Source organism: Salvelinus namaycush, chromosome 5 (genome assembly GCF_016432855.1).
Source record: "Salvelinus namaycush isolate Seneca chromosome 5, SaNama_1.0, whole genome shotgun sequence".
Classification (NCBI taxonomy): Eukaryota; Metazoa; Chordata; class Actinopteri; order Salmoniformes; family Salmonidae; genus Salvelinus; species Salvelinus namaycush.
In genome coordinates this window covers 66,196,732-66,209,972 of record NC_052311.1, presented here as the reverse complement: position 1 = coordinate 66,209,972, position 13,241 = coordinate 66,196,732, and the positions used below count along the sequence as shown (strand labels likewise).

The 13,241-nt window shown below is 38.9% G+C and overlaps 1 pseudogene; it reads left to right on the top strand.

Annotated features, from left to right (window-relative positions):
* Positions 1 to 5,497: 5,497 nt before the first annotated feature.
* Positions 5,498 to 12,040, top strand: LOC120047284 (annotated as a pseudogene).
* The last annotated feature ends 1,201 nt before the right edge of the window (positions 12,041 to 13,241 follow it).

Here is a 13,241-nt window from a genome sequence, read left to right as displayed (position 1 = left end):
TTCTGGATTTTTGTTTTAGATTCCGTCTCTCACAGTTGAAGTGTACCTATGATAAAAATTACGGACCTCTACATGCTTTGTAAGTAGGAAAACCTGCAAAATCGGCAGTGTGTCAAATACTTGTTCTCTCCACTGTACATTCGTTCTGTGGTGCAATTTAAGTCTAGCATGGAATAGAAAATGTGCAGTTTGATAAAGAACATGTATACGCAGGTAAAAACAACTGTACATTTCCCGAAGAAAAATGTTTATGCTTGCTTCAGCTGTTTTAACTAAAAAACATTTATCTGTCTGAAAACGGCCTATGTGACATCGGTAGTACTCATAAACATCAATTCTAGTCCCAAACTTGACTGAAAAGTGTAGCAGGATAGCATTAGTCATAAAGTCAGTATTTTCTAAAACGAGAATGTCCGATTTAAGGAATCAATGACATGGTCAATTTCCTTTGATTTTTGAGTATTAGGTTTGGATTTCATTCATGCCCACATGCCCACTAACACGGGACAGCTGCCTAGCAGCACCCATTTGATCGGAGCATGCAATTAACGTGAAAACAGCTACATGCTATCCAATAGTAGCAGCGGAGTCAACCTACAGCCCGCCCATTTCTTTACATACAGCATATTTCTGACCCACTGGAATTGTGATACAGTGAGTTATAAGTGAAATAATCTGTCTGTAAACAATTATTGGAAAAATTACTGAGAAAGAGAGGAGGATGGAGAGAGGGAGTAGTGTTCAGAAAGCATGATAGGAGGAAGGTGACAAAAGACAGAGAGATGCAGAGTTTAGAGATATAGAAGATGGGCAAATGTGAAGCATTAAGCTAGTGTCTAATTGCTAAATTGCCAGCGGTGCCACCTTGCAGCTGGTCATATATTTGACACCTCTAATCTACAGAAATGTGTTTTCAAACAGGTTCAGATGAAAAGTTCTCATAAGGAAGACATTTATTCACCGCAGTAGGGAGTCAGCCTCAGTAAACAAGAAACTAGTTGGGCCAGATGCATAGCAAACTATCTTCACTGATCACATTCAAACACAAGAATGGCAATAAAAACATAATCATACATGCAAAAAATATACATTATAATTACAAAAATACTCTTCAGTAGGCCCACCCACTAGCGAATTAGCGAATTATAATGTTTCTGTAATGTCTAAAAACCTAATGCTGCCCTAAAGTGAGATAAAGGTGTTACCCAAATGAGTATCAGTTGATAGGTTAGTTGATAGTTGATATTTTCCACCATAATTTGCAAATAAATTCATTAAAAATCCTACAATGTGATTTTCTGGATTTTTTTTCTCATTTTGTCTGTCATAGTTGAAGTGTACCTATGATGAAAATTACAGGCCTCTCACATCTTTTTAAGTGGGAGAACTTGCACAATTGGTGGCTGACTAAATACTTTTTTGCCCCACTGTATGTTGAGTTCTGATGGGGTACGACAGTTCATGAACTAAGCTCATGAGGCATATAAGTTATATTCTTTAAAAATCAATGGGAATATGAAGAGCTTATTTCCAAACGCTAAATCCACCAATTTTCCACATTTGTTCTTTTTCATCAGAAGTCATCGTTTATGGGTACCTTCATGTGTGTTTAAAATATTATTGTTCTCAGATGTTTCATTCATAGATCTTTGATGTGTATGAAAATGTAGTTTTTTTGGCAGAATGCTATAATCCATTGGTTAGCTAGAATGGAATGTTCGTATCCTGTATATTTGACTGTGATATGTGGTTGGCTCACCTTAAGATGAATGCACTAACTGTAAGTCGCTTTCAATAAGAGCATCTGCTAAATGACTAAAATATAAAATGTAAATGTTTTACGTACAGATCTCATATTTCTGTATTGAATTGTTTTTTACGAAAAAAATTATAATATTGATGTCACAAATGTAAAATTTGTACAGTTCTATTTCTCTGAGAGTGAAGTGGGTATATAGCATCTTGCAAAATAACATGATTATTTGTCTCTCTGAAATGAAACCATCAAGTGATAGATTTTAAACAAATACACTACATGACCATGGGCATTGAGTTGGCCCGCCCTTTGCTGCTATAACAGCCTCCACTCTTCTGGGAAGGCTTTCCACTAGATGTTGGAACATTGCTGCGAGGACTTGCTTACATTCAGCCACAAGAGCATTAGTGAGGTCCGGCACTGATGTTGAGCGATTAGGTCTGGCACACAGTCGTCGTTTTAATTCATCCCAAAGGTGTTCGATGGGGTTGAGGTAAGGGCTCTGAACAGGCCAGTCAAGTTCTTCCACACCGATCTCGACAAAACATTTCTGTATGGAACTTGCTTCGTGCACGGGGGCATTGTCATGCTTAAACAGGAAAGGGCATTCCCCAAACTTTTGCCACAAAGTTGGAAACACAGAATCGTCCAGAATGTCATTGTATGCAGACCATTATTCTTCCACCAAACCTTACAGTTAGCACTATGCATTTTGGCAGGTAGCATTCTCTTGGCATCTGCCAAACCAAGATTCATCCGTCAGACTGCCAGATAGTGATTCATCACTCCAGAGAACGCATTTTCACTGCTCCAGAGTCCAATGGCGGCAAGCTTTACACCACTCCGCTTGTCATTGCGCATGATGATCTTGGGCTTGTGTGTGGCTGCTCGGCCATGGATACCCATTTCATGAAGCTCCCGACGAACAGGTGTTTTGCTGATGTTGCTTCCAGAGGCAATTTGAAACTCGGTAATGGGTGTTGCAACCGAGGACAGACGATTTTTACGCGTTACGCGCTTCAGCACTCTGCGGTCCCATTCTGTGCGCTTGTGTGGCCTACCACTTCGTGGCTGAGCCGTTGTTGCTCCTAGACTTTTCACTTCACAATAACAGCACTTACAGTTGACCGGGGCAAATTTGACATGTTGGAAAGGTGGCATCCTGTGATGGTGCCACATTGAAAGTCACTGAGCTCTTCAATAAGGCCATTCTACTGCCAATATTTGTCTATGGAGATTGCATAGACAAACAGCAACGGATGTGGCTGAAATAACCGAATCCAATAATTTGAAGGGGTGTCCACATACTTCTGTTTATACATGTCTGTCATTTAACAACCCCATGAAATGATTATAAATGGAAAAAACACACATCGCTTCATAATTTCTTTAAACAATAATAACTAATTTAACAACATTTGTGAAACGAATGTATAGCGTTTTTGAAAACTCTTCATATATAATTTAAAAGTAAAAAAAAAGAAGTAATTTAAAAGTTAAATCATTTATATAGGAATCACAGACTTACTACTTAAAGGCCTAGTGCAGTCAAACACGTGACTTTCCTGTGTTTTATATATATTTTCACACATGAGGTTGGAATAATACTGTGAGATTGTGAAAAGTATGATAATTCACTTTTAGTGTAAGAGTTGTTTGAAAAGACCACCTCAAATTTCAGCCTGTTTTGGTGGCATGGAGTTTTGGGTAAATTAATTAATAGGCCAATGCGAAAGACACTTCCAAACCCCCTATTATTATTTTTGTTTTATAGAGTTCCAAACCTGTCTGACAATAATATCCAGTTTTTAGTTTTCCCCTGTCCACTCAGACCACTCTCACATAGTCCTAACAAAACTATTGCTTGATAAATATCTGTTCTTTGCTATTTTTGTTTATTCTTGACCATTTTAAATGAGAACAATCACAGTAAGGTAAAATTTAAACTTAATTGTTACCCAGAAGTGATTTGATACTGAGATCAAAACAGCTGCATTAGACCTTTAAATACATGACAAAATATGTGCACATGACACTAACTTGCTTGATTAAATGATGTTGATACTATTTACACTTTTTAAACTATAAATACATTTGTTTGAAATCCAATGGGTTTCATATGCCATATGCTTACAATGGTGAATAAAGGAACCGGCTACTGCTCTCAGCTCTACACTAAACACCCATTAACTTTCATTAGCTGACAGCAGCTGCCTGTCCCCGATTTTGGCCCTGAAATCTTATTTTTGTGTGCTAAAATGATTTTTTTTTTTTTTTAATTAGTGAGGTGTGTGAATGAAATACTGCCTCAGGAAAACTGGCAGACAATAACTCAGTGGCTTCCAATAGTGTAATATTGGATGGTGCCTGTAATAGCACCTCTTTTTTCCAGGCCAGGATCTGATCACGCTTTGTCCGCAATGTATGTTTTAAAGGCAATGTTCCAGCTTTCGGGAATATCTAACCATAATGTATTAGAATGTAATTAAAGTCAGGTCTGTTTGTCACAGCCATTCACAAATAACACAATATGTGAGTCTTGTTCTACCTCGTTCACAGGGCCTACCCACAGGGCACACACTGGTTGAATCAATGTTGTTTCCACATCAATTCAACTTCTTTAGCATACTGGTTATTGTTCGGAATTTCGGATGACTGACGTGCCCAAAGTAAATGGCCTGTTACTCAGGCCCAGAAGCTAGGATATGCATATAATTGGTAGCATTGGATAGAAAACACTCTTCAGTTTCTACAATTGTTAAAATTATTTCTGTGAGTATAATAGAACTGATATGGCAGGCAAAAACCCGAGGAAAATCAGTCCAGAATTTAAAAAAAATTGAGGTCACAGGCCATTTTAATGCTAGCCTATGGGATATACAAAATAATTCCTCCCATATTGCAGTTCCTATGGCTTCCACTAGATGTCAACAGTCTTTAGAAAGGGTTTCAGGCTTTTAAAAAAAAGAGCAAGTAGTTGTAGTTTTTCCAAGGTGTCTCTCATTAGAAAAGTAGTCTTGTTGGCGCGTGAATGAGGTGCGCGCTCTTCGTTATTTATCGTCCCTATTGAACATACTATTCTCCGTCTTAAATATTATAATTTATTTAGATATTAGAGTACCTGAGGATTAATTAGAAACATTGTTTGACTTGTTTGGACGAACTTTACCGGTAACTTTTTGGATTTGTTTGTATGCATGTTGAACGAGTGGCGCCAACTAAACAGACTTTTTTGGATATAAAGAAGGACTTTATCGAACAAAACGACCATTCATTGTAAAGCTGGGACCCTTGGGATTGCAAACAGAGGAAGATCTTCAAAGGTAAGGGATTTATTTAATCGCTATTTGTGATCTTGTGATGCCTGTGCTGGTTGAAAAAGTATTATGATGTGGGTTGCTGTTCTCAGATAATCGCATGGTATGCTTTCGCCGTAAAGCCTTTTTGAAATCTGACAACGCAGTTGCATTAACAAGAAGTTAAGCTTTTAAATGATGTATGACACTTGTATTTTCATGAATGTTTAATATTACGATTTTTGTATTTTGAATTTCGCGTTCTGCAATTTCACCGGATGTTGTAGTAGGTGTCCCGATAGCGGTTCATGCGCTCTAACAGGGTAACCACTTCCTTCTAAGTGCTTGTATACAGCATCAGATCAATTACAACAAAATACAGTACCTATAAAAATTCAGACATTATGACTATCACAAATGTGTTATATATTTTTTTAATGGAAAAATGGCAGGTAAAATCATATTCTCATTTTCAAACTTGATTGTGAACATACCTAGACATCATAACAAATATAAGAAGGCTTATTCATTCAGATTTGATGGAATGGTTCTTCATTACATTTGATATCATGAAATAGTCATACTTTTATCCTACTTTTATAATGTAGTAGATCTTATAAACAAGTCCAGCTTTCAATCCCTATTTAATTTAGATCTTGTGACTGACTAGGTTCGAACCAGGTCTCTGGCATGTCACAAGACTGTGTTAGCCCACTTAGCTAAAGCCTACATTTTTTGTTGTTGTTGTGACATTCCTTTCTAACACGGACTGTGATCATCATAGAGGGGATAAGAAAGCAAATCCATGCTCCAGAGAGTCTTAGCTTAATAGCTTATAGCCAAAGCAGTTCAAACACTAGAGCCAAATTAATAGGAAAAAAATTGAATTCAACATGCCACATTGGCTTCAGAAACTGCCAGAAGCTTCTGTTTGCCACAGAGAACCTTTGATTCTATCTGTTCTCCTCTACCTTTCCTAGCTGGCAAAGTACCAGGATGTTGTCTCTGGTTATGAATCTGAATTTAGAGAACTGAATTTGAAAACTGATCCTGAATGCATCTGAGAAGCTGAACATATGAAACTTTGATTAACTTGAAATTATAGTTTGTAAACTTGATACACAGACAATGAATGCAATATTTACCATATTGAAACTGAATATATAAATATTGAATTTGATTATTCAATTAAACTGAAAACGTAATTGTAAAACTGAATGCGATATTCATTCAATTAAGTTTCAAATCATGAAATACAAGTTCAATGAATGAATGAAATGATTCAATTTTGGATTAAACATTCAGAAATATCACATTCAAATTCAATATCCTAATACAGATTCTAAATTACAAAATTAAAATACAATTTCTGTTGACACTGAAACTTAACTTCAGTCACTAGATCTGTCTTGAAGACATAATGTATGAAATATTAACTATAGTATGTGAAAATTCACTACTGTATGCTCTGTAGGTCACTTTTCAATCTCTACTTGTATTTTATGCCATTACTTGACACAGTATATTCTGTATATTTCCTCGATATATTTGATGTTCTGTTACCTTTTACTACTTTTTATTGATATAGTATTTGCATTTGTACCTTTACATACTATTGCCCTTTGCTATATTTTAAAACTTTTTTTACATTGCACTTTTGAGAAAGCTTGCTAGTAAGCATTTCATTGCACCGTTTACACTGTATCCTGTGCATTCTGATTTGTTATTTGACTAAGAGAGACGGGCACAGGAATAAACAATAGATTGACTTGAATCTTGAGGTTTTCAAACATTGCTTTCTCTGAAATTAAAATAGAAAAGTACCCAGCTGAATGCACAATTACCATGACATTCCTCCTGGATATGAAGTATCATGACAGCACAAAATTCACTGTATGTCTTGGGCAGGTTGTACTGTATTCTCAGAGACTAGTGAAACAGCAGATTACCTATGTTATATGAGGAAGAAATAACTTTGGCTGTGCCAGTCAATATACCTCCTCATGTTTGAAATAACTTTAGTATGATAGTCAATTAACTACCATGGGAGTTAAATCATTTCCTCGTTCCTACAAAGGACATGTCTCTCAGCACAGTCAGACACTTAGAGGGCAAGTGAGAGCGGCTCACTCAGAGGTCAAAAACCTCTATTTAAAGGAGGAAATAACTGATTCAACAATAGCTCTGGGGATTTCCCCTCAGTATCCCCAAGGAAATGTCAAGTATCAAGTGTACACAACAGTACAGGGAAATTGATATACATAATTAATAGTTCTCAGTTTTACAGAAAAAGTTACCGTACTGTATAAAATATCATACTATTTGTAGATAGATACTACTATATTCACCACTACTACTGCAGTAAAAGCCATTACTACTACTACTACTACTACTACTACTACTTTAAGACGCTCACATTTCTTCGAGAAATGTACCTTTTTAGCTAAAAAAAACCCCGGTGTACTTTGGTGTGTTCTTTAGAAAAGTGCACATTTTCTATTCCATGCTATGCTAGACTTAAAGATAGAATTCGCAGTAGGGGAAAACAGTGCCAATGTCCGCCCCACCAACATTGTTATTGTTTTTATTTCTGAGCTGAGGAGTATCGCGCAGCATGGTAAAATGCAGTACATATTGTGCACTTCTATCACACGTGCCAAGGATTAAAAATAAATAAATAACTGTGTTCGTTGTTTGCAGTAACGGCTTTGTTGTTGGGGTAATGGAGACGAAAACACTTCACCAGGCACCATGTTTTTCAGTCTATTTATAAACAACTGATCTTTAAAAAATAAATATAAATATGAATTTTGAAAAGTACTTTGGTCGTTCTGGGTGTTAAACATTCTGAAACTACGGAATTTGACGTCAGTCGAGGAACCAGTCAAGCAATGAAGCATATCAATACAAAAAACGTCATAGAAAAAACTGGAAAAGGATGAATATTTTGATTAAATCGATAGTCCATTACCTAATACCAGAATTAAGATGGACCTACCTATCCCTTCTAATACTGTAAGTTTGACACTGTAGAAAAAAAATCTCTTTCTTGAGTATCCACATGCGAAATGCCTATGATCAATAGGGAAACCCTCTTTTCACACCACTTCTATACTGTAGTGAATTTTTCGTAGCAGATTAGGAGAACTTACCCAGCAGGTTAGGAAAATGTATGTAGCAGGTTAGGAGATTGAGGTTAAGTGTGTAGGGCGCTGTCCATGGTGCTGATAGAGCGCAGCAAGATTTCGTGCCGTTGAACTTGTCTCTTCTTGGTCAAAAGGATTTTTTACACTTTTATGTTTATTATGCTATAGCGTGATATAAGCAGAATTCAATATAATTCCAATGCAAGAACCCAAATGATGCCCCTGGGTATAGCTAGGTATCAGTATGTTTTATCATAGAAATACCCTGGGTGTACAAAACATTAGGAACACATGCTCTATCCATGACATAGACTGACCAGGTGAATCCAGGTGAAAGGTATGATCCCTTATTGATGTCACTTCAATAAGTGTATATGAAGGGGAGGAGACAGGTTAAAGAATGATTTTTAAGCATTGAGACAATTGAGACATGGATTGTGTATGTGTGCCATTCAGAGGGTGAAAGGGCAAGACAAAAGTTTTAAGAGCATTTGAATGGGGTATGGTAGTAGGTGCCAGGCGCACCAGTTTGAGTGTGTCAAAAACTGTAACGCTGCTGGGATTTTCACGTTCAACAGTTTTCTGTGTGTATCAAGAATGGTCCACCACCCAAAGGACATCCAGCCAACATGACACAACTGTGGGAAGCATTGGAGTCGACATGGGCCAGCATCCCTGTGGAATGCTTTCGACAACTTGTAGAGTCCATGCCCTGACGAATTGAGTCTGTTCTGAGGGCAAAAGGGGTTGCAACTCAATATTAGGATGATGTTCCTAATGTTTTGTACACTCATTGTAGATGATAGTTGTTATGGTTTTCTTGGTAGCCTATTGGTTTTCGTTGCTGTAAATGGAACTGTACGTATTGGAAACGTGTTTATGGTAGGCTGGCATTGCTTCATTTGCATTATTTTGGTAAGACTGCTGTGTGTACGGCTGCATTCACATAGAATGTTTGTTCTAGGTGAATTGCCCTATGTGGAAGGACCACCAGAGGGCAGGCTGGGCTCACAGATAGTAGCCCAACAAGAGAGAGTGGGAGGAAAACTTTCTCTGGAGGATGGCCACCAAGAGAGGGGAGCTATCCATGAAGAACCATTAAGACGGTGACAAACCCGTTACTTTTGTTGTAGTTTAAAGATAATCGTATTGTGTCCCTGTTTCATCTGGAGAAGAAGATATATGTTTTTCCTTGGGAGATTTTCATTGATTATGTTGGAGTGTTTGTATTGACCAAAATCCCTCAATAGAGAACTGTGTTCAATCAAGAAAACCTACTCCTGACTCGTTTATTCCACCTTTCTGCTTTAGAGTGACGCCAAATTACTTGGTCCGCTCACACCTATCTATCCTGTAGCAAAAACAGCTTAGCTATAGGGCACTGTCCATTGTGATGATACAGCACAGCAGATATAGGTTGCAGATTTTAAAAGCATTCAATGATCTTGGAGTTTTAACTTTATGTTTATTGTGGTGTAGTTAAATACATAACCAGAATTCAATACAATTCTAATACAAGAACCCCCAGAAAGTTTCCTGCCTTGCCGATCTCAATTGCCCCCATAGTCACTTTATCCTGTCGCAAGGTCTAGGTTCCAACATACACGTCTGTAAGTAGACAACATCAGTTTGTCATTGATGAAAGGGTAGAGTCAGGACATCCGGCTTTCTTACATCACTGCCTTATCCTCTTGTTGCAATGCATGTATATTACATACATGTATAGTTCTGCATGTGATGGATGTTTGTGTGTTATTAAAACTTCATTAAGGTAGGGGGCACTATTTTCACCTCCGGATGAAAAGCGTGCCCAAAGTAAACTGCCTGTTACTCAGGCCCAGAAGCTAGGATATGCATATAATTGGTAGATTTGGATAGAGAACACTCTAAAGTTTCCAAAACTGTTCAAATAATGTCTGTGAGTATAACAGAACTGATATGGCAGGCAAAAATCAGAGAAAATTGTTTCAGGCTTGTATTCTGAAAAATGAGGGAGTAAGACCACTCTGAATGAGTGGACACTGCAGTGTCCCAGAGGTTTTTCAATGCGCGCGATCGAGAGGACGCCTTTCTTGTTTTCCTTTTATATTGACGAAGCTTTTGTCCGGTTGAAATATTATTGATTATTATGACTAAAAACAACCTGAGGATTGATAATGAACATCGTTTGACATGTTTCTACGAACTTTACTGATAGTTTTCGGATTTTTTGTCTGCCTGTTTTTACTGCCTTTAAGCCTGTGGATTACTGAACAAAACGCGCGAACAAAACGGAGGTTTTTGGATATAAAGAGGGACTTTATCGAACAAAACAAACATTTATTGAGTAAATGGGAGTCTTGTGAGTGCAACCATATGAAGATCATCAAAGGTAAGTGATACATTTTATCGCTATTTCTGACTTGTGTAACTCCTCTACTTGGCTGGTAACTGTTTGTAATGATTTGTCTGCTGGGCGCTGATCTCAGATAATCGTATGGTATGCTTTCGCCGTAAAGCCTTTTTGAAATCTGACACCGTGGTTGGATTAACAAGAAGTTAATCTTTAAATCGATGTATAACACTTGTATGTTTTATTAATTTCTATAATGAGTATTTCTGTTTTTGAATTTGTCGCTCTGCAATTTCACTGGATGTTGGCTAGGTGGGACGCTACCGCCCCACACCCCCTAGAGAGGTTAATGTAACGACTTTTCTCAATTTAACACATTTTCTTGGTTTTCAGGAGCAAGATGTCTGATGAAAACTTCCATGAAGATCCTGACATCATCAATGAAATTAAGAACTATGACAAGTTTACCTAAGCAGAGAATGCAGCCAAGGCGAAGGAGGACCTGGATGTGACCCTTAACATCGCTGTGACAGGGGAAAGTGGGTCAGGAAAGTCCACTTTCGTTAATGCCTTACTTGGATTCAGGGATGGGGACAAGGGAGCAGTAGAAACCGGAGTGATGGAGACCACCATGAAGGCCATCAGATGCTCCCACCCCACCGTGCCTAACGTGATAATCTGGGACCTGCCTGGTATTAGCACCCCATACTTTAAAGCAAAAAAGTACCTGAAGGAGGTCAAGTTTGGATCCTATAACTTCTTCATCATCATCGGCACGGTGAGGTTCAAAGAGAATGACATCATGCTGGCCAAAGAGATCCAGAAGATGAATAAGATGTTTTACTTCGTCCGGTCGAAGATCGACAACGACATCCGAGCCGAGGCACGGATGAAGAACTACAGGGAGGAAGATTTGCTATCCAAGATCAGACAGAATTGTGAGGAGAACTTGAAGACCGTAGGGAGCCCAAAAGTCTTCCTCATCTCCACCTTTGAGTTGGGGAAGTATGATTTCCAGCAGCAGATTGGCTCTCTCGAAAAACCTCCCAGAGCACAAGCGGTCCGCCTTGATCCAGTCTCTGCCGGTTTGCTCCAAAGTCCTGATTGAAAAGAAGAGGAAGGAGCCGTACCCATCCCTGGCTTCTCAGTGGGCTGTGAGATTGGTATTATGCAGGCCTTCCTCTGCAGGGCCTTCATAGCCTTTGGACTAGATGAGAAACCCCTACAGAGACTCTCAGAACGTGTCAATAAGCCAGTGGGTGATCTGAGCTCAGCGATGAAGTCTCGCTTCGCTGGGGGAGTCGATGAGAAGGTGGTGGCTGGAATGCTGAGTACAACAGCCATGGTGGCAGCCAAGACCATCGAGGTTGTGTTGACTAGCATACCTGCCATTGGTAGTATTGGATCAGTGGGGATTGCCTTTGCCACTACATTACACCTTCTGGACAAGGGATTAAAAGAGATGGCGGAGGAAACTAAAGCAGTGCTCATGGTGGCAGGTGTAGAATGATGTAAAATTATCAAACTGAAAACACCCTGTTCTTCATGGTGGATGCTATAATGGCTGCAGATACATATCCTACAGGTCAAATGTCAATGTCAAATGTCTAATCACTTTTGTTACCATGACAACAAAGAGTCAGGAACCCAAGGTTTGAGTTTGTTAACTTAGTTATAGCATTGTTATTAGAATTAGCATCATTATTAGCATTAGCATTTTGTTAGCAATAACATTGTTGTTAGCATTAGCATTGTAATTAGTTGCAGCATAGTTATTAGCTATAGTGTTGTTATTAGCATTTGTATCATCATTAGCATTAGCATTGTTGAGTGTCAAACAATGGATGCTATACATATATGTGTTACCAAATTTGTGTTAGCATTTTGATTTATCGTTGTGCCATATTTTTTTCCCTGCTCTGTACTCTTTACGGTTGTCACTATTTGATTGTACTAGTAACTAGCAGGTGAATGCTTGGGAAATTTAAAATCGTCTATTAAAAAGAAATATGTGAGTTTATGTTGAAGTAATGACATCCCTTTTTATTTGGGATATTTTGTATTGTATCTTCATATCCAAGATGGCGTAGAAGTCAGACGTATTTTGTCCTCGTCTTGTCGTGTCCCGTGTATATATTTGTAGCTCTGGACATTTTCACCTGGATCTTCGCAGCTAGCTAGCTGCTTTCCGAGTACTGGCTAATGTTGGTCCTGGAGCAAGCACCAATTAGCCTGAAGCAAGCCCATGCTAGGCCCTTTCTCCCGGTTAGCTAAAGAGGCCCATCAGCTACTCCTGGTCTACAATACCCTGACCCCTTCTATTGCCACTACGGGGCATGGAACCCCGCCGACCCTTCACGACTGGACTATGACGTAATCTGCTCGAGGGGGTACTCAACTGGCCTCTACATCGCGACCACCCCTGAATGCCCGCTCGCCGTGGCCCGCTAGCGGCTAGCTGTCTAGAGCATATTGGACTGTTAGCTGTATAGATCCATTGGCCAATTTCAGGGCCACTATACCTATTTTGCCAATTGGACTTGGACCCCTCTGCTACTCGGAACCCTACTAATCCATCACGACTGGTCTACCGACGTCACAACACGCGGAGGCCATCGAGACGTCCCTCTAAGGCCCTTCTGCTAGCTTGCTAGCCCCGGTCTGCTAGCTATCTGAATCGCTGTACCTCCAGCCAGCCCAACCACTCACTG